This window comes from Macaca mulatta, chromosome 2 (genome assembly GCF_049350105.2).
Source record: "Macaca mulatta isolate MMU2019108-1 chromosome 2, T2T-MMU8v2.0, whole genome shotgun sequence".
In the NCBI taxonomy this organism is placed as follows: Eukaryota; Metazoa; Chordata; class Mammalia; order Primates; family Cercopithecidae; genus Macaca; species Macaca mulatta.
Window position 1 is genome coordinate 154,858,471 of NC_133407.1, and position 23,435 is coordinate 154,881,905.

Genomic DNA, 23,435 nt, shown 5'->3' on the forward strand with positions numbered 1-23,435 from the left:
TCTGAGAAGCCATCAGTGTTACTCGTTTCTTATTTAAAAACAAGGATTTATAAATATAAATATATATTATATTAGTGCTGCAGTTACTGTTTTCCTCCCTAGATGAGACAGATTAGGTCTGAATTTGCCCCTCCCCGACCCTCCCTCCTCCCCACCCCTCCCTCCTCCCCACCTCAGTGTCCTCAGGAAATCTCAGCTGGCTCTAAATCCTTAAAACATTCTGAAGCTCCTCCACTCACTCTTATCTGGGACAACACAAAAGGCCTGTTATGTAAACTCGTTTTTGCAGATCACTAGGTTCACGGGCCTCAAGTCCAGTGCAGAGGTCAGCCTTGTGGAACTGTACCCCTCTATTCATCTCTCTCTCAGGCTGGCTGTCTGCTCGCTAGGGATACTGCCAGATCTCTCCTTCATAGAGGTAAAGTCTGTGCCCTTGGGCCTGGACCTTCAGATTTCAGGACCTTTGGCCTTGACTCAAGCTTCCCCTGGCCCTAGGAGTCATCTTTGTTTTTGTAGCTGCTCCTGGTACTTCAAAAAGAGGGGGCAGGGCGGGATAAGGGGAAATGGTTTCTGGTTAAAGTTTGCATTCTCAGTCCTTCCAATCAAGAGTCTAGTTCTGCTCATTTGTTTTTTTTTTTTTTTTTCCTATTTGGATAAAGTCTGTTTGACTTTTTCAGTTTTCATTAGAAATAGCAAAAGGACTGTTAGATAAGAAAGAAGTTCTAGGTCATGCTGATTTTCTGAAGAAATCTGTTCTTGATACCAGGGACAACCATCCTAATTGCAAAATAAACCTTGCCTCTTGAGGTTTCTTAGAATCCTGAGGCAGCGTGTCTGGGGGAGAGATAGTGGAAAGCGGGCCAGCTTTAGAATTGCACAGCAGCAGGTTAAATCTTATCCTCAATGGATACGTTCCAAGACCCCCAGTGGGTGCCTGAAACCTCAGATGGTACTGAACACTATGTAGACTATGTTTTGTCTTATACATATACCCCTGTGATAAAGTTTAATTTATGAATTAGCACAGTAAGGGATTAACAACAATAATTAATAACAAAATAGAACAGTTATAACAATATGCCAGCATTGCTACTCCTGCGCTTTGAGGCCATTATTAAATAAAATAAGGATTCTTTGAACACAAGCACTGTGATACAGTACATGCTGGACAAAGGACATCCCAGGTGGGATGGAGCAGGGTGGTGTGAGATTTCATCATGCTACTCAGAATGACGTGCAATTGAAACTTACGCATTCTTTCTAGAATCTACCGTTTAATATTTTTATTTGTCTTTTTGAGACAGAATCTCGCTCTGTCGTCCAGGCGGGAGTAGAGTGGTGTGATCTCGGCTCACTGGAACCTCCACCTCCCAGGTTCAAGCGATTCTCCTGCCTCAGCCTCCCAAGTAGCTGGGATGACAGGCACCCACTACCACACCCGGCTAATTTTTGTATTTTTTGGTAGAGATGGGGTTTCACCATGTTGGCCAGGCTGGTCTCAAAACTCCTGACCTCAAGTGATCCACCCACCTGGGTCTCCCAAAGTGATGTGATTACAGGCGTGAGCCACTGGGCCTGGCCTACTTAATATTTTTATTTTTTATTTTTTTTTATTTTTTGAGACAGGGTTTCACTCTTGTTGCCGAGGCTGGAGTACAATGGCATGACCTCGACTCGCTGCAACCTCCGTCTCCTGGGCTCAAGTGATTCTCCTGCCTCAGCCTCCTTAGCAGCTGGGATTAAAGGCATGAACCACTATGCCTGGCTAATTTTGTGTTTTGTATTTTTTTTTTTTTTTTTTAAGTAGGGACAGTCTTTCACCATGTTGGCCAGGCTGGTCTCGAACTCCCGACCTCAAGTCGGCCTCCCGAAGTGCTGGGATTATAAGCATGAGCCACCACGCCCTGGCCCTACTTAATATATTTAGAGCAAGGTTGATGGCAGGTAGCTGAAACCTTGGAAAGTGAAACCATGGATGAGCGGGGGATACTGTACCACAGGCATGTGACTTCACCTCTTTTTTTTTTTTTTTTTTTTTTTGAGACGGAGTCTCGCTCTGTCACCCAGGCTGGAGTGCAGTGGCCGGATCTCAGCTCACTGCAAGCTCCGCCTCCCGGGTTCACGCCATTCTCCTGCCTCAGCCTCCCGAGTAGCTGGGACTACAGGCGCCTGCCACCTCGCCCGGCTAAGTTTTTTTTTTTGTATTTTTAGTAGAGACGGGGTTTCACTGTGTTAGCCAGGATGGTCTCGATCTCCTGACCTCGTGATCCGCCCGTCTCGGCCTCCCAAAGTGCTGGGATTACAGGCTTGAGCCACCGCGCCCGGCCAAACTTCACCTCTTCAAATCTGTCTTCACCTGCAGAACCCCTGCCCTTAAGGACCTGACCCGTAGTGGATCATTCACAGATGGGAACTGATGTTGGTGTGTAACCACCTGAGGAGAGAGAGTGGATTGGGGGAGGGGGGTCAGGAAGCTTGGTTTCTCAGCCTAGTTGCCTGGCTGACCGTAAGCAAGTCACTTCATTGACCTGTTGTCCTGTCAGTAAAGTGAAGACGATAATACTTGTCTTATTGGCCCATGTGGGATTTCTATAAAGGGAAGAGACTGACCCCTGTGGCTATGCTAGTACTGGAAATAGAGCTATACAGTGACCCCAAACTGATCAGAGATTGCGGGAAGCAGAGGCACACAAGGCCTTTACCACCGTTTGTCTCCATGCGGTGACTCAGGATGTCCACATGTCTGCTTTCCTTGCTTTCCTCTCATTGGTTGTTTAGCCCTTGTAGGTTTCTTTTTTTTTTTTTTTTTTTTTTTTTTTGAGATGGAGTCTCGCCCTGTCACTCAGGCTGGAGTGCAGTGGCGGGATCTCAGCTCACTGCAAGCTCCGCCTCCTGGGTTTATGCCATTCTCCTGCCTCAGCCTCCCAAGTAGCTGGGACTACAGGCGCCCGCCACCTCGCCCGGCTAGTTTTTTGTAATTTTTAGTAGAGACAGGGTTTCACCGGGTTAGCCAAGATGGTCTCGATCTCCTGACCTCGTGATCCGCCCGTCTCAGCCTCCCAAAGTGCTGAGATTACAGGCTTGAGCCACCGCGCCCAGCCCCCTTGTAGGTTTCTTTACCTTGCACTGGCTTTTGTGTAGTGCTGAGGCTGTGATTGGCCTTTGCTGAGGCCTCATGCTAGGTGGTTTTCCTGGGTGCTTTGGGTATGAGGAATTCTCAGAGTTCAGTAATAAGAGGAGCAACTCTCCCTCAAATGTGCATGTGTTTTATCAGTTTCCACTGCTTTTCTCATGAGTTGTTGCATTTGATCCTCATAGCCACCCTGTGGGAGACTATCCCCATCTTACAGAAGAGGAAATGAAAGCCCATTTGTGGTAAAGTGCGAACCAGAGCCGAGCTTTTCAGCTCCTAGTCTGGTACTTTTCTCCTCATTGCAGTGTTGTGCCCTCTCCTACTACCGCAAACACAAACAAATCCACAAATGAAAAAGGTTGGGACTGATTTAAAATCTAGGCCATCCTATATTGCTTGCATTTTACACATTGATTAGCAGTATCATGTCAACATTTTAATGCCCGGTACTTATTAAATAAATGCTTATTAATTCAGATGAACTGTGAGTAGTGTTTGGAGTGGCCAGTGTGAATGACAGAAAAATTCCACTTTCTAGACTGGCCTGCGAAGTGCTGTTTTATTGTTGATGTGGCAGCAGAAGCCAACCAAATGCTGTTACATATCGAATCTTTCTTTTTTTTTCTTTCGAGACAGAGTCTTGCTCTGTCACCAGGCCGGAGTGCAGTGACACAAGGCGCGATCCTGGCTCACTGCAACCTCTACCTCCCTGATTCAAGCAGTTCTCCTGCCTCAGCCTTCCAAGTAGCTGGGACTACAGGCACACACCACCACGCCCAGCTGATTTTTGTATTTTTAGTAGAGACAGGGTGTCACCATGTTGGCCAGGATGGTCTGGATCCCTTGACCTCATGATCCGCCTGCCTTGGCCTCCCAAAGTGCTGGGATTACAGGCATGAGCCACTGTGCCCAGCCACATGTCGGGTTTTTCTAACCTGCTTTGGGTTCGTGTGTAAGGACTGTTTGCCATTCATAGCTCCTATCTAGATACCATTAAAATCAGCTCTCCTCTACTTGCACCAGTTTGCCTTCCAAATCTCCCTTTTCTGGATTGGAAAAAGGCAAACTTAATCCCAAAAACTGTGTGTGAGCATCACTTGTTAGGGGTTTTCACCTGTACTCGTGAATGACCACTCTGACATCCCAAAAACAGTGTGGCTGGAGAGTAATGTGACTGGCATTTAAAAATAACCTAGGGCCGGATGTAGTGGCTCATGGCTGTAATCCCAGCGCTTTGGGAGGCCGAGGCAGGTAGATCATGAGGTCAAGAGTTCAAGACCAGCCTGGCCAACATGGTGAAACCCCGCCTCTACTAAGAATACAAAAATTAGACAGGCGTGGTAGTGTGTGCCTGTAATCCCAGCTACTCGGGAGGCTGAGGCAGGAGAATTGCTTGAACCCGGGAGGGGGAGGTTGCAGTGAGCTGAGATCGTGCCACTGCACTCCAGCCTGGGCGACAGAGCAAGACTCCATCTCAAAAACATAAAATAATAAAAATTAAAATAACCTAAAACTCAAACGTGTATATGGGTGTTATCCCTTTCAGAGTCATCTCTTTGGGTAATTGTATATGCTTTTCCCAAAGGTTTCATCTGCTGTAACCCGCACCTGCTTTGGTGGGTGTTCCAGGGGTGGGTTTGATGCATAAAACAGTCAAAAGAAGCCTGGACAACATAGGGAGACCTCATCTCTACAAAAAAAATTAAAAATTAGCCAGGTGTGGTGATGCATGTCTATAGTCCCAGCTACTGAGGAGGCTGAGGCAGGAGAATTGCTTAAGTCCCAGAGGTCAAGGCTGCAGGTAACTATGACCATACCACTGCACTCCAGCCTGGGTGACAGAGTGAGACCCTGTCTCAAAAAAAAAAAAAAAAAAAAAAAAACACCAACAAAAACCAGCCTGCCTACCATAATGTTAGCAGTTCTTCTGTCCAAAATGAAGTCTGGCTATAAAATAATTCTGGTTCATGTTAGGCAATTCCTGTATGCGCTGGGCAGTGGCAGCTGTTGGAGTAAGTGTACTGCCTTCTGAGGTGACGTCTCTTAAAGGGGACAAGATGCATTTTGGTTTGAGAGACCTAAAAGCCTGGCCTTCGGCTAACAGCACGAGGGCTGGGAGTCATTTCTCCTCCTTGCTGCATCAGTTTCCTCACTGTTGCGTGACGAAGTGGGACTGGGTGATCTCAGAAGCCTCTCTAGGTTCTGTTATTCTTTGAAAAAAGGCCCTTGTCGGCCGGGCGCGGTGGCTCAAGCCTGTAATCTCAGCACTTTGGGAGGCCGAGACGGGCGGATCACGAGGCCAGGAGATCGAGACCATCCTGGCTAACACAGTGAAACCCCGTCTCTACTAAAAAAATACAAAAAACTAGCCGGGCGAGGTGGCGGGCGCCTGTAGTCCCAGCTACTCGGGAGGCTGAGGCGGGAGAATGACGTAAACCCGGGAGGCGGAGCTTGCAGTAAGCTGAGATCCGGCCACTGTACTCCAGCCCGGGCGACAGAGTGAGACTCCGTCTCAAAAAAAGCAAAAAAAAAAAGAAAAAAGGCCCTTGTCATTTCAAGCCAGATAACCTCCATGCCCACCATTTTTATGGCTATGGAGTATAAAAATTGGGTGTTTTTAAAATCAAAAAATGCTGTTTACAATTTCTAATTAAAAACTTTGATTTTGGGTTTTTTTTTTTTTATTCTTTTTTGTTTGGAAACAGGGTCTCAGGTCTCACTCTGGTTGCCCAGGCTGGAGTGCACTGGCACGATCTCAGCTCACCGCAGCCTCTGCCTCTTGGGTTCAGGTGATTCTCCCACCTCAGCCTCCTGAGTAGCTGGAACTACAGGGCATACGCCACCACGCCTGGCTAATTTTTTGTATTTTTAGTAGAGATGGGGTTTCGCACTGTTGCCCAGGCTGATCTCAAACTCCTGGACTCACACAATCCACCTGCCTTAGCCTCCCAAAGTGCTAGGATTACAGACGTTAGCCACCGCGCCTGGCCTTATTCTTGGCTTTTAACTGTGTGGGTCCATAAATAGTGGGTGATTTCGTGACCAAAAAAATGGATCTTAGTGTCAGAGTAAACTTCAGTTTGCTAGTTAGGAATTGTTAATATCCGTTATGTTTATATTATTTTTTTCAATGCTCCCAATAAGAATTGGACTCTCATGTTTACATAGAACAGAATCAATTTTATGAAATACGTGAAAATTCTATGAAATATGTAGAAAAATCTCTTAGAAAAAAATCGTTTTTATCATTGAAATCTCAAGGCCAATACTTCAGTGTAAACTCTGACCCTCCAGTTTTGTTTGGGTTTCTTCCCCAGAATAAGCCCTCAACATGTGTTGGCTGCATGAGTGGGAGAGTGAGGAGCAGGATCAACATCTGATGGGTGGGTGCCGCTGGATCCCACGGCTGGCAGCACAGGTCTCTCTCCATTTTTTTTGTTTTTGTTTTTGTTTGTTTGTTTGTTTGTTTTGTGTTTTTTTTTTTTTTTGAGATGGAGTCTCTGTCACCCAGGTGGAGTGCAGTGGTGCCATCTCAGCTCATTGCAACTTCGGCCTCCTAGGTTCAAGCGATTCTCCTGCCTCAGCCTCCTGAGTAGCTGGGACCACAGGTGCACACCACTACACCTGGCTAATTTTTATATTTTTAGTAGAGATGAGGTTTTGCCATGTTGGCCAAGCTGGTCTCAAACTCCTGACCTTAAGTGATCTGCCCACCTCGGCCTCAGGCATGAGCCATTGCGCCCAGCCATGGACTCTTGAAGCTCTACTAGAAGCTCTACTAGAAGAGTCCAGGAAAGGGCTGGAGGACACCCTCCACGTTTTAACAGAACACATGGAAGGAGAAATGCATGTGAAGTGAAAAAAGGAGACCTCCTAGGAATTTGCGGAGTCCCCTGCCCTTGGGAAGGCACATGGTAATGGCTGGAAGGTGAGGTGTGGCCAGATAGGCTTGGGGCCAGTTTGCTGTACATTTGTGGTACAAGTGCATATGTCTACAGATTGATATTTTGCTTTCCCTGAATTATCTTACCTGACTGTCCTGTCTAACGTAGCACTCTCCCAAGTTCCCTAAAAAGAAAAAAAAAAAAAACTTTGTTGAGATATAATCCACATACGATAAAAATTCCCCCTTAAAGTGTGCGATTCAGTGTTTTGTTTGTCTGTTTGTTTGTTTTTTAATATACTCAGAGAGTTGTGCAGTCATCACCACAGTTGATTTTAGGATATTTTCATCACCCCAAAAGAAACTTCATCCCCATAAGCAGCCACTCTCACTTCTTGATCCCCAGCAGCCCCTGGCAACCACTTAGCTACTTTCTCTCACTATAGGTTTGCCTATTCTAGATGTTATACATAAGTGGGACTGTGCAGAATGTTTTCTTTTTTTTGTTTTTTTTTTTTTTGTGTGTGTGTGTTTTTGAGACGGCGTCTCACTCTGTTGCCCAGGCTGGAGTGCAGTGGCATGATCTCTGCTCACTGCAAGCTCCGCCTCCCGGGTTCATGCCATTCTCCTGCCTCAGCCTCCTTAGTAGCTGGGACTACAGGCGCCCGCCCCATGCCCAGCTAATTTTTTGTATTTTTAGTAGAGACAGAGTTTCACTGTATTAGCCAGGATTGTCCGATCTCCTGACCTGTGATCCACCACGTTGGCCTCCCAAAGTGCTAGGATTTCAGGCCTGAACCACACCTAGCTGCAGAATGTTTTCAACATTATGCCCTTACTTGCCTTGTTTTGTTTTTTACTTTGCATTGCCCCAGTCATACTTCACTTGTTTGTTACTGTTTGCTTCCTTCCACCCTCAGGCACTCAGCGCTTCTGGGCATGGACTTTGTCTTAGGTAACAAAGCACTTGGAACAGTGTACTTTATCTTTTGGTTTGTTGAATGAATGAAGGAAGGCAGGAAGGAAGCACACCCTTTCTCCGTTTATCTAGCTACCTCTTGGCTTGCTTTTGTTGAATTGATCAGTTGTCTTCCATGTTACTTTCTAGTAAGTTGGAAATATAGTGCTGTTTCTATCCATTTTATTAAGTTTTAAATTCATGTTTAAATTTAACTACCAGGATTTGGTTTTTTTCACCTAAAGAAGACAAGAACCACCATAATCCCAACACTTTGGGAGGCAGAGGTGGGCGGATTGCTATAGCCCAGGAGTTTGAGATTAGCCTGGACAACATAGGGAGACCCCATCTCTACAAAGAATAAAAAAAAATTAACCAGGTATGGTGTTGTGTGTCTGTAGTCCCAGCTACTCAGGAGACTGAGGTGGGAGGATCACTTGAGCCCAGGAGGTGGAGGCTGCAGTGAGCCAGGATCGCACCATTGCACTCCATCCTAAGTGACAGAGTGAGACTCTGTCTCACAAAAACAAACAAACAAACAAACAAAAAAACCAAGCACACTTTTACTTTCTCCTCATTGCCCATTCCAAATTTTTTTTTACATTATGTACCAACAGTTAGACTTAAATCTAACATTTATTATTATTATTATTATTATTATTATAGACGGAATCTCGCACTGTCACCCGGGCTGGAGTGCAGTGGTGCGATCTCGGCTCACTGCAACCTCTGCCTCCCAGATTCAAGCACTTTTCCTTGCCTCGGTCTCCAAGGAGCTGGGATTACAGGCGCCTGCCACCACACCTGGCTAATTTTTTTGTATTTTTAGTAGAGACGGGGTTTCACTGTGTTGGCCAGGCTGCTCTTGAACTCCTGACCTCGTGATCCACATGCCTCGACCTTCCAAAGTGCTAGGATTACGGGCTTGAGCCACCCTGCCCGGCCTAAGTTTTATTATTTTTAAACATACTATTCTTTATTTCTTTGATTCATTTTAGTTTTGTCTGAATTTTTTCTCAAATGATTCTTTTTTTTTTTTTGAGACGGAGTCTCCCTCTTGTCACCCAGGCTGGAGTGCGGTGGCGTGATCTCGGCTCACTGCAAGCTCCGCCTCCTGGGTTCACGCCATTCTCCTGCCTCAGCCTCCTGAGTAGCTGGGGCTACAGGCACCCGCCACCACGCCCAGCTAATTTATTTTGTATTTTTATTAGAGACAGGGTTTCACCATGTTAACCAGTTGGTCTCCATCTCCTGACCTTGTGATCCACCCGCCTCGGCCTCCCATAGTGCTAGGATAACAGGCATGAGCCACCGTGCCCAGCCTCTCAAATGATTCTTACAGAAAAAGTCTGTAGTTGATAAACTTTCAGTAATCACATAACCAAAATTATTTTTCCCTCACTTAAATGTTAGCTTGGCTAGATATAGAAATCTAAGTACAAAATAATCTTCCCGAGAACTTAAGATACTGAACTACAGTTGTGTGTTGCTTAAAGATGGGGATAGGTTCTGAGAAGTGTGTCGTTAGGCAAGTCCATCATGTGCCCATTGTAGAGTGTCCTTACACACCTTAGATGGCATAGCCTCCACACACCTAGGCTATATGGTGTGGCCTGTTGCTCCTAAGCTACAAACCTGTACTGAACACCGTAGACCGTTACAACGCCATAGCAGGTGTTTGTGGATCTAAAGTAAACATAGCTAAACATAGAAAAGAGGCAGTAAAAAGACAGTATAAAATATAAAAATCGGAATATTTGTATAGGACACTAACCATGAATGGAGCATGCAGGACTGGAAGTTGCTCTGGGTGAGTGAATGAATGAAGGTGAGTGACTGTGAAGGCCTAGGGCATGACTGCTCTACCGTAGACTTCATACACACTGGACACTTAGCCTACACTAAGTTTGCTTAAGTTTTCTTTCTTCAATAATAAATTAACCTTAGCTTACGGTAGCTTTGTTTTGCTTTATAAACTTTTTTTTCTTTTTTCTTTCTTTTTTGTATTTTTATTTTTGAGATGGAGTCTTGCTCTTGTTGCCCAGGCTGGAGTGCAATGGTGCAATCTCGGCTCACCGCAACCTCCGCCTCCTGGGTTCAAAGAATTCTCCTGCCTGAGCCTCCCAAGTAGCTGGGATTACAGGGAGTCGCCATCACTCTCGGCTAATTTTTGTATTTTTAGTAGAAACGGGGTTTCACCATATCAGCCGGGCTGGTCTTGAACTCGTGACCTCAGGCAATCTGCCTGCCTCAGCCTCCCAAAGTACTAAGATTACAAGTGTGAGCCCTTGCACCCAGCCCTTTTTTCTTTTTCTTTTCCTTTTTTTTTTTTTTTTTTTTTTTGAGACGGAGTCTCACTGTGTTGCCCAGGCTGGAGTGCGGTGGCGTGATCTCGGCTCACTGCAAGCTCCGCCTCCTGGCTCCGCCTCCCGGGTTCACAGGATTCTCCTGTGTCAGCCTCCCCAGTAGCTGGGACTACAGGCGCCCGCCACCACGTCTGGCTAATTTTTTGTATTTTTAGTAGAGACGGGGGGTTTCACTGTGTTAGCCAGGATGGTCTCAATCTCGTGACCTCATGATCCACCCGCCTCGGTGTCCCAAAGTGCTAGGATTACAGGCGTGAGCCACTGCGCCTGGCCCCTTTTTTCTTTATAAACTGTTAAATCAGGGATGTCCAATCTTTTGGTTTCCCTGGGCTACATCAGAAGAAGAGTTGTCTTGGGCCACGCATAAAATACACTAACGATAGCTGATGAGCTTAAAAAAAAAAATCTCACAATGTTTTAAGAAAGTTTATGAATTTGTGTTTTGCTGCATTCAAAGCCATCCTGGGCCACATGTGGCCTGTGGGCCATGGGTTGGACAAGCTTGTGTTAAACTAGTTTTTAGGCCGGGCGCGGTGGCTCAAGCCTGTAATCCCAGCACTTTGGGAGGCCGAGACGGGCGGATCACAAGGTCAGGAGATCAAGACCATCCTGGCTAACACGGTGAAACCCCGTCTCTACTAAAAAATACAAAAAACTAGCCGGGCGAGGTGGCGGGCGCCTGTAGTCCCAGCTACTCGGGAGGCTGAGGCAGGAGAATGGCGGGAACCCGGGAGGTGGAGCTTGCAGCGAGCTGAGATCCGGCCACAGCACTCCAGCCTGGGCGATAGAGCGAGACTCCGTCTCAAAAATAAATAAATAAATAAATAAACTGGTTTTTAATTTTTTTTCACAGTCAGCAATGTTTTTAACTTTTGACTCTTTTGTAATAACACTTGATTAAAACACAAACATGTTGTACAGCCGTTATAAAAATGTGTTTTTTTACATTCTATAAGTTTTTTTCTATTTTAAAAATGTTTACTTAGTTTACTTTTTTATTAAAAACTAAGACACACATACATTAGCCTAGGCCTACACAGGGTCAGGATGCTCAATATCACTGTTTTCCTCCTCCACATCGTGTCCCACTGAAAGGTCTACAGGGGCAGTCACGTGCATGGAGCTGTGGCCTCCTGTGATGACAGTACCCTTATCTGGATGCTGCCTGAGGCTCTTGTTGAGGAGGAGGCTTGTTTCTTTTTTTTTTTTTTTGAGACGGAGTCTTGGTCCGTTGCCCAGGCTGGAATGCAGTGGTGCGATCTTGGCTCACCGCAAGCTCCGCCTCCCGGGTTCACGCCATTCTCCTGCCTCAGCCTCCCGAGTAGCTGGGACTACAGGTGCCCGCCACCACGACCGGCTAATTTTTTGTATTTTTAGTAGAGACGGGGTTTCACCATGTTAGCCAGGATGGTCTTGATCTCCTGACCTTGTGATCCGCCTGCCTCAGCCTCCCAAAATGCTGGGATTACAGGCGTGAGCCACCACACCCAGCCTGGGAGGAGGCTTGTTTCTACCAGCATCACCAAAAGTACGTGAGTAATATGTTGGGAGCCACCAACACATTATCAGCCTAATGCTGCAGCTGATATGAAGTCTGATAGTAGTTGAATTATTGTTTGCTTGTTGTTAACTCATATTTTACTTTTGGAAATATATAGGCTTTTAAAAAAATTACTTCTGGTGTTTTGAAGTCTTACCACAGCCTGTTTACATGTGGGATTTTTTTCATTCATCCTGCTCTGAACTTGGTAGGTATAGCCAATGTGAAAATTACTGTGTTTCTAGCCCTCTTGAGAATTTTCTTTTATTTCTTTGATTAACTCCTTCTTGTCATCTCTCTATTCTCTTTTCTGGAGGTTGTACAGGACAGGAGCTAAAATTTAAGGTCTGTCTGCCAGGTCTCTTGTCTTTTCCTTTTTTTTTTTTTTTTTTTTTTTTTTTTTTTTTAAGATGGAACCTCGCTCTGTCACCCAGACTGGAGTGCAGTGGCACTATCTTGGCTCACCGCAACTTCCGCCTCCCAGGTTCAAGCGATTCTCCTGCCACAGCCTTTCAAGAGTAGCTGGGATTACAGGTGCACGCCACCACATCTGGCTAATTTTTGTATTTTTAGTAAAGGTGGTGTTTTGCTATGTTGGTCAGGCTGCTCTCGAACTCCTGAAGTCAGGTGACCCGCCCACCTCGGCCTCCGAAAGTATTGGGATCATAGGTGTGAGCCACCATACCCGGCCATAATACACATTTTTAAAAACAATTTTAAAGTAAGTTGTAAACATCATACTTCACACCTGAATACGTTAACATGCAACTGTTTTTTTTTTTTTTTTTTTTTTTTTAGATGGAGTTTTGCTCTTGTTGATCAGGCTGGAGTACAATGGCACGATCTTGGCTCACTGCAACCTCCGCCTCCCGGGTTCAAGCAGTTCTCCTGCCTTAGCCTCCCAAGTAGCTGGGACTACAGGCATGTGCCACCACGCCCAGCTAATTTTGTATTTTTAGTAGAGACAGGATTTCTCCATGTTGGTCAGGCTGGTCTCGAAACTCCCGACCTCAAGTGATCTGCCTACCTTGGCCTCCCAAAGTGTTGGAATTACAGGCGTGAGCCACCGCGCCCGACTACATGCAACTTTTTAATTTTTAATTTTTATTTTATTTTGTGGTTTTGGTTTTTTTTTTTTTTTTTTTTTTTTTTTTTTTTTTGAGACGGAGTAGTGGTCTGTCACCCAGGCTGGAGTGCAGTGGCACGATCTCGGCTCACTGCAAGCTCCGCTTCCTGGGTTCACACCATTCTCCTACCTCAGCCTCCCAAGTAGCTGGGACTACAGGCACCCACCACCACACCCAGCACATTTTTTGTATTTTTAGTAAAGATGGGGTTTCAACATGTTAGCCAGGATGGTCTCAATCTCCTGACCTCGTGATCCACCCGCCTCGGCCTCCCAAAGTGCTGGGATTACAGGCATGAGCCGCCATACCCAGCCAAATGACATTGATTTTTAAAAATTAATTTATAGATGAGTATATGCCATGATTTTTTGTTGTTGTTGTTAGAGTCACCTTCTAGTTTTTTCTCATAGTTTCCTTATGTTGTTTTTTCACTTGTTTCTTTATTCCTTATATTTCCTGTAAGCTGGAAGTGTGAGGACTCGATGAGCCTCAAGTTAAACCCTTCTGGCAAGAATGTATCCTAGGGGATGTTGTAGGCTTCATCCTGCAGCACGGGAGGCAGCCCCTGGTGCCAGGTTCCCCACTAGTAATGGGGCCTGTTTGATCACCTGGTTAGGGTGGTGTTTACCAGCTTTCTCCATTTCTGTTGATTTCTAAAGATTTCTCTGTTCTTTTGACTTGTGTTTCTTGATCGCTTAAGAGCTACGGCCTTCCATCTGGAGCACCAGACAAGTTGAAATGGGGCTAAAAGGGAAGAACCCTTGAAACCTGGAAGGTGGTGCTCTGTCTAGTTTAGTTATGGTTGTTGGCTGGGAATTACCCATCTGACACCCTGTATGTAAATTACATAGCATGGTGACTTGTGTATGGTTTATTTGTTCATTCATTCCTTAGGTACCTGCTCTCTCCCAGGCACTGTTCTAGGCACCAGAGAGAGAAAGGTAAATAAGAGGCAGTCTCTGTTCGGGGACTCACCTCTGGTGGAGAAAATATATGTAGACAGATAATTAGCATACAATGCTATTAATGCTGTGGCTGTGGTAACTGAGACTTCTGAAGCAAGAGTTGGACTGCATGGCCTGACAAGTACTCATCTTTCACCTCCACACGTTGTGGCAACAGCCGGCCAAACATGGACAGTCAGGGCTGTTCCTGGAAGGCAGGGCCATGTGGCTGCCGTGGCTGTCCTAGGGAGGCATGCTGAGTTCTGCGGAGCTTGGCGGGGGGCTTTAATCCACATTTCTCAGGGCCACAGAGGCGTGAAAGAGAGGGAGGCCCTGGAAGATTCGTGAGGGATTCCTAGGGAAGTGAAATGGGCAGGGCTTTGAATGCCACGGCCGCCTCTGTGCAGAGCTGTGGCCTTGGGAGGGAGGAGTGTGATGTTTGTCCAAGCTACGTGCAGCTGGAGAATGGGGGCAGATGAGAGCATGGCAAGTATGAGGGCCAGCCTGGTGGCACTGGCAGGTCATGGGCCTGGGGGCCATAGGCAGTGAAACGGCCAACTGTGCCTGGGAGCCCGGGGAAGAGGGTTTGCTCTAGAGAGTTGATGAGGCAACTGAATGGTGTGCAGGGTGAGGGTGATGGACACGTGAGGCCAGTCTGGGATATCGCTGATGACCAAAGTAGTAGGAAACTGGAGGGATGGTTTGAGGGTTGGCGTTGTTCGTGTGGGCCACAGGACATCTGAATCCCTTGTGCCTGGGCCCTTGCAGCTGAGGAATTTGGGGAAAAGAGGTGTGGGGTTTACGGGAATTCTTGTGGAGGCTGTGAGGGCTCCAGGAGGCTGTCTACCAAGGACACTGGTGCTTGCAGCTCTGACTCTGAGGATGCTGTCAATGCTTGCTGAAAGCCCTTCCTGATGGGCCTCCCGGCTTAGCGGTGCCCACTGCAAGCTCCTGCATGCTGCCTTGGTTTCCTCATTACCAAATGTTTCCCTCGTGCCGCAAGGAGCCTGCAAGCAAGCAAGCTGTTTGGGTGGCAGCAGGCTAGTCGTAGATGCCCTTAGCTTCCTGCGAGGAAGAGGAATACCTGGAAGAGGTGGCACTTGGCAAGCAGAAGAGGCAGGACTTGTTGGCCAGAGGCCAGGATCATTTTCCACAGTGCACCTTTTTCCCATCCAAGCTGTTCAGGAAAGGGTTTGATTCCTACAGGAGGTGCCAGTGACAGTGAGATTTCTTGGAAGCAGTTTCTATGTGCTTGTGGAGGAGCCATGTCCACAGTAAAGGACACCAGGCTTCAGAGTCAGACCTCTGCTGATGCTTCATTCCTGTGACCCCTCAGACATAAGGAGTAATGAGACCGACCTTCTAGGGTTGTCACGGGATGAAATGGCCTGACACACAGGGAGCACTGACAGACAGTGCCAGGTGCCCACAGAACTCTGCCTTCTGACTTTCAGGGCCTCTGGCCTCTTGCTTTCACCGGCTCTACAAAACATGGTGGGTTACTGTACTTCCTGGGTGACTGGGGAGGAAACTCGAACTGCGAGAAGCCGAAGGGGCCTTCCCTCATCTCATGCTGGTGGAGCACAGGAACAGGAACGCACATCCTGAATTTTTCTTCACTCAGCGTTGCCACCAAGCCTCCCAAGGAGAGCTGCATTTTAACAAGGGACAAAGAAAGCCATTTCTCATGTTGGGCCTTGAGGCACTCATGTTTAAGAGGCGGGAGGAATTTTGGGCACGAGAGTCTGTCCTGGTCCTCTACTCCCCTACTGCAGAGAATTTGTGCCCCCTGACACCAGACTGCATGCGTTGCAGTCTGCTCTGCCTGCCGCCAGCCTGTGTTGCTGGTACAGCCTGGTCTTACCTTTCTTGTCCTCACTTTGGTCTCTCTCCACCTGTCTGGCCAAATGGTGGCAGGCTGTGTCCTTAGCCGGTTAATATGCTAGAGATTTTGCTGTCTTACCATGGCACTTCATAGTGCTTCACTCCCTGGCTTGTGGCCTGCTTGCAAGCCCAGGGCCAAACCCTTCCCTGGAGGACCGCAGCACGGTGGGAGGAGGGACAGTGGCAGTCAGGAGCTGGCATGGCCCACAAACTCCATCTCCTGGTTTGACTCACCACATCCCAAGACACAATGAAAAATAGCTCAGGAACTTGTATTTGGGTCAGTCTGAACAGTTTTCAGAGTTTGTCTTGAGAACTAACTTTTCCAAGGTCCTTCTCTAATATGAAGAAGCAAGGAACTTCCCACCGCCTGCTTCGTTACTCAGGAGAAAGTCTCGTCAAATAAAACCTTCCTGTTTCCATTGGGAGGGACAGATGCTGGACACAGGTCCCAGAGCTGAACTTCAGTGGTGCTTTTAACCTAGTAGGCAGGATTGATTTCCCACTGGGGCACATCTGAACTCACTCAGTGGGAATGTGAACCAGGAATCCCTGGAAAGCAGCTTTCAGCCCCGCTGCATGGGCCTGACTACTGGGACCTGCCCACAGTGGACTGCTGATGTGTTGAGGCCCTTCTCTGCAGGCACTGTGCAAGTATTGATGGTGTCAAGAGGAATAAGACAGGGTCTTTCTCCTTAGGGAATCCATTCCTGGTGGCAAGAGATGGACATAGGAACCAGGAGCCAAGCAGTAGCCCGAGGTCAGTTTCCACTACAAAGCCCGCTTTTTGTTTGTTTTTTTAATGTTAACTTTTTTTTTTTTTTTTTTTTTTTTGAGATGGAGTTTCACTCTTGTTGCCCAGGCTAGAGTGCAATGGCGTGGCCTCGGCTCACTGCATCCTCCGCCTCCCGGGTTCAAGTGATTATCCTGCCTCAGCCTCCTGGATGCGATTATAGGCATCCACCACCATGCACAGCTAATTTTTGTATTTTTAGTAGAGACAGCGTTTCACCATGTTGGCCAGGCTGCTCTCGAACTCTTGACCTCAGGTGATTCGCCTGCCTTGCCTCCCAAAGTGCTGGGATTACAGGCATGAGCCACTGCGCCTAGCCCCGTTTTTTTGGGTTTTTTGTTTGTTTGTTTGTTTGTTTGTTTTTTGAGATGGAGTTTCACTCTGTTGCCCAGGCTGGAGTGCAGTGGCACAATCTCGGCTCACTGCAACCTCCACCTCCCAGGTTCAAGCAGTTCTCGTGCTTCAGCCTCCCAAGTAACCAGGATGACAGACATGTACCATCTTGCCCAGCTAATTTTTGTATTTTTAGTAGAGACAAGATTTCGTCACGTTGGCCAGGCTGGTCTTGAACTGCTGGCCTGAGGTAATTTGCCCATCTCAGCCTCCCAAAGTGAGCCACCACACCTGGCCTAAAGCCCGTTTTGTTTGGCCAGCAGAAGGGTGGTTGCCTGGTTTGTTACTATTGAACTTGTTTTAAATATCATATCCTTTTCTGATTGCCAGCAAGTCCCACCAGTCCTGTCTTCTTACTGCCTTTTATGTTCCTCATCTGGCCCCAAAGCCCAATAGTGTGGGACATTTGACTTAGATGGATAACCCACTCTGTGATGTGTGTTGCTGTAGGGGCAAGAGTAAACAGTTAGGGGAACATGAAGGAACATATGGGAACATGCTCAGGGTTGGCCCATGGCCCATGGTGTCAGGGAAAATGAGAGACTTTTGAACTGGGGTCCTGAAGGGTAGGTAGGAGTGCATCAAAAGGTTAAGATGAATGCAGTTTATCCCAGAAAAGATAACAGTGAGAAAAGCACTGCTTTGTCATGAGTGTGGAGAGTCAGAGGGTAGTATAAGCTGGGAGTTATGTTTGGAGCTTAGAAAAGGAAAGAAGCCTCATCCTTCACCCAACACGTGCTTCCCCACTGAGGCAGTGATTGGCAGGACTGAGCCCTTCTGTCACTAAGGTGAAAGAAGGGCCCGAAGCCCAGGACTGAAACCCTTGCAGCCTTGAAATCTCCACCCCATATGAAACTTACCTGCTAATGCTTGCTGAGTGGGAGAGGAGGGGGAGTGCTGCTTTTCTGAGCATACACACTCTGGTAGCCCTTTTTCTTTCCTAATTAGGCCTTACCCATACCCCCTGGGTCCAGCAGATGCTTCTGGACTTCACCCTTCCCTGAAGGTCAATTATAAGACAAGCCTACTGGGAAAAGTTCAAATAGTTGGTGATGTGCTAGGTGAGAGGGCTTGGAGCTCATTCACAGTTTAGAGTCCCTGTTAGCTGGTCAGGTTAGTGGCTGGTCAGGGGAGTGTGCAGGAGGAGGGCTTGGGGGTGGGGAGTAGAGAAAGTGGGGTTCCCATTCTCAACTTGGCAGATGTTTTCAGCAGTTTAAGGCCATTTATGTCCTCTGGGCAGTGAAAAACACTCTTAGCCATAACAGTGTGCAGCTCATTCAATGGCAGTGTGAAAGGCTTCCAAGGCAAAATGGTCCTCAGTACTCATTCCTCCAGATTATGTTTCTGTCGGGCACCTTCTACATGGCAGGCACTGTGCTAGGTGCTGTGCAGATTGCAGAAAACCAGACCGATGCGGCCTGTGCCCTTGTGGAACTCATGAGGCAGAGAGAGTAAACATTTAAAAAGTATGTGTGTGCATGTCAGGCAGTGATGTGCACTAAAAAATAAATTGCGGTTGGGACAGGATGGGACTGCTCTTTTAAGAAAGGCCTCTTGGTCAGGTGTGGTGGCTCACGCCTGTAATCCCAGCGCTTTGGGAGGCCAAGGCGGGCGGATCACCAAGGTCAGGAGTTCAAGACCAGCCTGATAAACATGGTGAAACCCTGTCTCTACTAAAAATATAAGAATTAGCCGGGCATGGTGGCAAACACCTGTAATCCCAGCTACTTGAGAGGCTGAGGCAGCAGAATCACTTTAACCTGGGAGGCGGAGGTTGCAGCAAGCCCGAGATTGTACCACTGCACTCCAGCCTGGGTGACAGAGTGAGACTTCATCTTAAAAAAAAAAAAAAAAAAAAGGCCGGGCGTGGTGGCTCAAGCCTGTAATCCCAGCACTTTGGGAGGCCGAGACGGGCGGATCACAAGGTCAGGAGATCGAGACCATCCTGGCTAACCCGGTGAAACCCCGTCTCTACTAAAAAATACAAAAAACTAGCCGGGCGAGGTGGCGGGCACCTGTAGTCCCAGCTACTGGGGAGGCTGAGGCAGGAGAATGGCGTAAACCCGGGAAGCAGAGCTTGCAGTGAGCTGAGATCTGGCCACTGCACTCCAGCCTGGGCAACAGAGCAAGTCTCCGTCTCAAAAAAAAAAAAAGCATAGATGGGAATGAATGAGGAGGCCAGTCACATGGGCGTCTGGGAGAGCTTTTCAGGCAGGGAACACCAAGGGCAATGTCCTTGATGCAGAGGCCTTGCAATACTCTAGGAATGGCAAGAGGCAGATCCTGGGGTTGCTACCCAAGGGTTGAGGGCAGAGGAGTTACAAGATCCTAGCACTGTTTCAGATGCTGCACTGTGCTGTGTGCCGAAAATGGACTGGGTGAAGTGGAGGTGTGGAGACAGGCCTGAGGCCATTTGTGTAGACCCTGGTAAGAAGCTGGAGTAGCAGTAGGGAGGTGGGGATAAGTGGGCAGGAGGAGGGCACAGCTAGGGCAGATGCAGTGGGGACTCAGAGCCCATGTGTCCCTGCTGGTCCCGGCCTCTCCCAAGGCAGAGAGACAGCCAGCCTGGAGTCCAGGACTCTGCGTTGGGATTCCTTGGCCGAGTCCTGGCACCCCTCAGAGCCTCCCTCTTTCCTCTATAATGTCGGCTCCTGGTCTCTGCCTGCAGGCAGTGGCAAGGACGAGTGAGATGGCCAGAACCCCCACAAGTCCACAGGGTGGGTCTGCTTGCCTTCTGAGACACTGAGCCTAGGCCTGGCCTCTCCAATAGATGGTATGATGGTTCCTGTTTGCTGTGTCTTGTCATCTGCCTGTTTCTCAAGTAGCGTAGCTAAAGTGGCAGATCACAGGCATTCAACTCTCATCCAGCCTCCTTTGGGTGCTGCCTAATGCCAGCTGGCTTGGTTGGGGTGAAGAGGGGTCTCCAGGCTTGGCTTCTCCCTCCTCTTGGAATAGAGTAGGCATGGGTGAAGTGATCAAGCTGCCTGTTACACTAAGCCCTCTCTGTGATCCCATGACAGGACTGTTCTCCACCCAGTGACCTGAGTGATTATTATTATTATTTTTTTTTGAGACGAGTCTTGCTCTGTCGCCCAGGCCTGGAATGCAGTGGTGCGATCTCAGCTCACTGCAAGCTCCGCCTCCCGGGTTCACGCCATTCTTCTGCCTCAGCCTCCTGAGTAACTGGGACTACAGGCGACCGCCAGCATGCCCAGCTAATTTTTTATATTTTTAGTAGAGATGGGTTTTCACCGTATTAGCCAGGACGGTCTCGATCTCCTGACCTCGTGATCCACCCGCCTCGGCCTCCCAAAGTGCTGGGATTACAGGCATGAGCCACTGCGCCTGGCCATGATACTTTAAAAACAAACCAGAGCACATCTTGTCTTAGTCCGGGCTTCCCCTTTGGAGACTGGCCTGGGGAAGGAGGCAAGGCTTAGATAGAGCTGCATCTTTCAGTTAGCTGCCATGGGCAGTGGTCTTGACCCTGAGGACTTTGCAAAGTGCATGAGGAATGTGTCTCACAGTGGTCCCTCTGAGAGGTGGGAGAGGAGAGCTTTATCCCTGTTTCCCGTCAGTCACGGGTGATCCCTAGGGTGGGGAGGTCCCTCTCTTCTGGGTCATGGAGGCATGAGTACACAGTGGTTTCCGACAGGACTCCCTGGCCAGACTCAGAGATGCTCCCAGGCAGGGAGTGAGGGGTGCGGTGCGGGCAGGCCTTTGTGTGTGTGCAAAGCTGGTTGTTGCAGCTGTGGCTGGAGTGCAGGGTGCACTGATAAGATATGTGAGTGGGAGAAAAGAGGAAACCGGCTCATATTTCCCTGCCTGAGACAATCTCTAGTGACTTCACATTGCAAGAAAAATGAAATCCACAATCTTGACTTTGGCCTGTAAGATCCTATATGCTGTGGCTCTGGCCCATGTCTCTGAACATGTCTCCTCCCAGTTTCCTTCTTCACATCCATCTGGCAACACTGACCTTTCTATGCCTCTAGCACAGTAAGCATCCTCCTGCCTCTGAGCCTTCACCCTTTTCCCCCACCTGAACACCGTCCCTGTGGTTGGCTCTTCATCACTCAGGCCTCAGCGCAGACAGTTTCTCAGATTGTCAAGTAGGCTGGCACCCACCCCTGAGGCTCTCTCCCTGACTTTCACGTTCTGTAGCATGCTCATGATCACCTTTTTTTTTTTTTTTTTTTTTTTTTTGAGACGGAGTCTTGCTCTGCCGCCCAGGCTGGGGTGCAGTGGCCGGATCTCAGCTCACTGCAAGCTCCGCCTCCCAGGTTTATGCCATTCTCCTGCCTCAGCCTCCCGAGTAGCTGGGACTACAGGCGCCCGCCACCTCACCCGGCTACTTTTTTGTATTTTTTAGTAGAGACGGGGTTTCACCGTGTTAGCCAGGATGGTCTCGATCTCATGACCTCGTGATCCGCCCGTCTCGGCCTCCCAAAGTGCTGGGATTACAGGCTTGAGCCACCGCGCCGGGCCATGATCACCTTTTAAAAGGATCTGTGGCACATTCTATCTCCTCTTACTAGAATGGAGCTGGTTTTGCTCCATTCCCTGCTATATCCCCAGTTATCAGAGCAGAGACTAGGACAAGGCAGGAGCTCAGCACATGTTGAATGAAAAATGAACGACTCGTACACGGCCCAATATATTTTTCTTTTGATACTTTATATATTCTTATTTGCATTAAAGTTCCTTTGTGTATATTAAAAACGTTTGCCACAAAATTATAATAGCTCAGTAAATATTGTTAAACGGATGCATTTATCAGCACCTTCTCCATGCTAGCACTTGGGCACAAGGATTTGGTCATTTGACTCTGACAGTGCCTTTTTGTATGGATGAAAAACAGAATGGCCGGGCACGGTGGCTCATGCCTGCAATCCCAGCACTTTGGGAAGCCGAGGTGGGCGGATCACCTGAGGTCAGGAGTTCGAGACCAGCCAGGCCAACATGGCGAAACCCCATTTCTACTAAAAATACAAAAATTAGCCGGGTGTGGTGGCACACGCCTGTAATCCCAGCTACTCAGGAGGCTGAGGCAGGAGAATTGCTTCAACCTGGGAGACGGAAGTTGCAGTGAGCAGAGATCACGCTACTGCACTCCAGCCTGGGTGACAGAACGAGACTCATCTCAAAAAAAAAAAGAAAAACAGGTTGAACTTTTAGCCTGGAGACACAAAGCTGGTGACAGAGCGTCAGGTCATGAGCTCAGGCTTGTTGGCCCCAGAGTACCACCGCTGCCCTGTTTCCTTCCCTTCCTCTAATTTGGGGGAATAGGGTGGGAATACTACCAGCCATGGGAAGGGTCTACTTTCCCAAAATATCTTCTCCATTACTGCCCACAGTTCACCAGCTGGTTGGCCTACATGCCTTAATCAGTAGTTATTTTGTTGGTTTTTCATTTAGTTTTTATTTTAAGCAAACTTACACTTGCGTATGGGTTGAGGAGTCATTTGGTTCTACAAGGATTGATAGCAGAAGGTTTTAGGATACTGCCAACCCCCTGCCCTAGAGCAGCCACTTCCAACTCTTCTTTTGAAATAGGGTCTCAGTCTGTTGCTCAGGCTGGAGTGTGGTAGTACCATCTGGCATTTTTTGCAGGGCAGCTTTTTTCCTCTCTACTTCCACTTATCTGAAAATGTCTTGATTTTACCGTCTTATGAGGGAAAATTTTGTTTGACAAGGACTTCAGCGTTGAGAGTTTTTTCTTTCCGCACTTGTTTTTTTCTTTTTAGCACTTCTCAGCATTGTCTTCTAGCCTCCATTATTCTGAGAAGTGGTTATTTGTCATTTGTATTGTTGTTCCCATGTATGGAATATGTCTTTTATCAGACGGTTTTTTATATTTCCCCTTTATTCTTATTTTCTGTCAGTCTGACTGTGATCTGCTTTGGTGTATTTTGTATTTTTTCTGCTTGGGGTTTGCTGAGCTTCTTGAATCTTTAAGCCAGGTGTGTTTCATCAGATTTGGAGATTTTTCAGCCACTAACATTAGTTCTTTGAGTATTTTTCCCACATTATCACTATCTTTTCCTGGAACTGCAATTATGTGAGTATGAGACAGTTTGGTATTATCTCACAATACCTTGTGATTTTATTCATTTTCTTCCATCTTTTTTCCCCTTCCTCATGTTAACTCTTTATTGATTTTTCTTCAGGTTCACTGATTTTTTTTTCTCTGCCATCTGTAATCTGCTATTAAGCTCATCCAGTGAATTTTCCACTTATTATAATTTTTTTTTTTTTTTGAGACGGAGTCTTGCTCTGTTGCCCAGGTGGGAGTGTAGTGGCATGATCTCAGCTCACTGCAAGCTCTGGCCTCCCGGGTTCATGCCATTCTCCTGCCTCAGCCTCCCGAGTAGCTGGGACCACAGGCACCTGCCACCACGCCCAGCTAATTTT

General features: G+C 47.6%; 1 protein-coding gene and 1 long non-coding RNA gene across 6 annotated transcripts in view; both read left to right on the plus strand.

Moving 5' to 3' along the window:
* RAB43 (RAB43, member RAS oncogene family) overlaps nt 1-23,435 on the plus strand; it is a 40,794-nt gene that overhangs the window by 5,432 nt on the left and 11,927 nt on the right. The gene's annotated exons all lie outside the window — the stretch shown is intronic.
* LOC144339325 (uncharacterized) lies at nt 16,644-23,156 on the plus strand. The gene is made up of 3 exons (XR_013414287.1): nt 16,644-16,925; nt 20,351-21,304; nt 22,076-23,156. It is a non-coding gene; the product is annotated as an uncharacterized LOC144339325 (long non-coding RNA).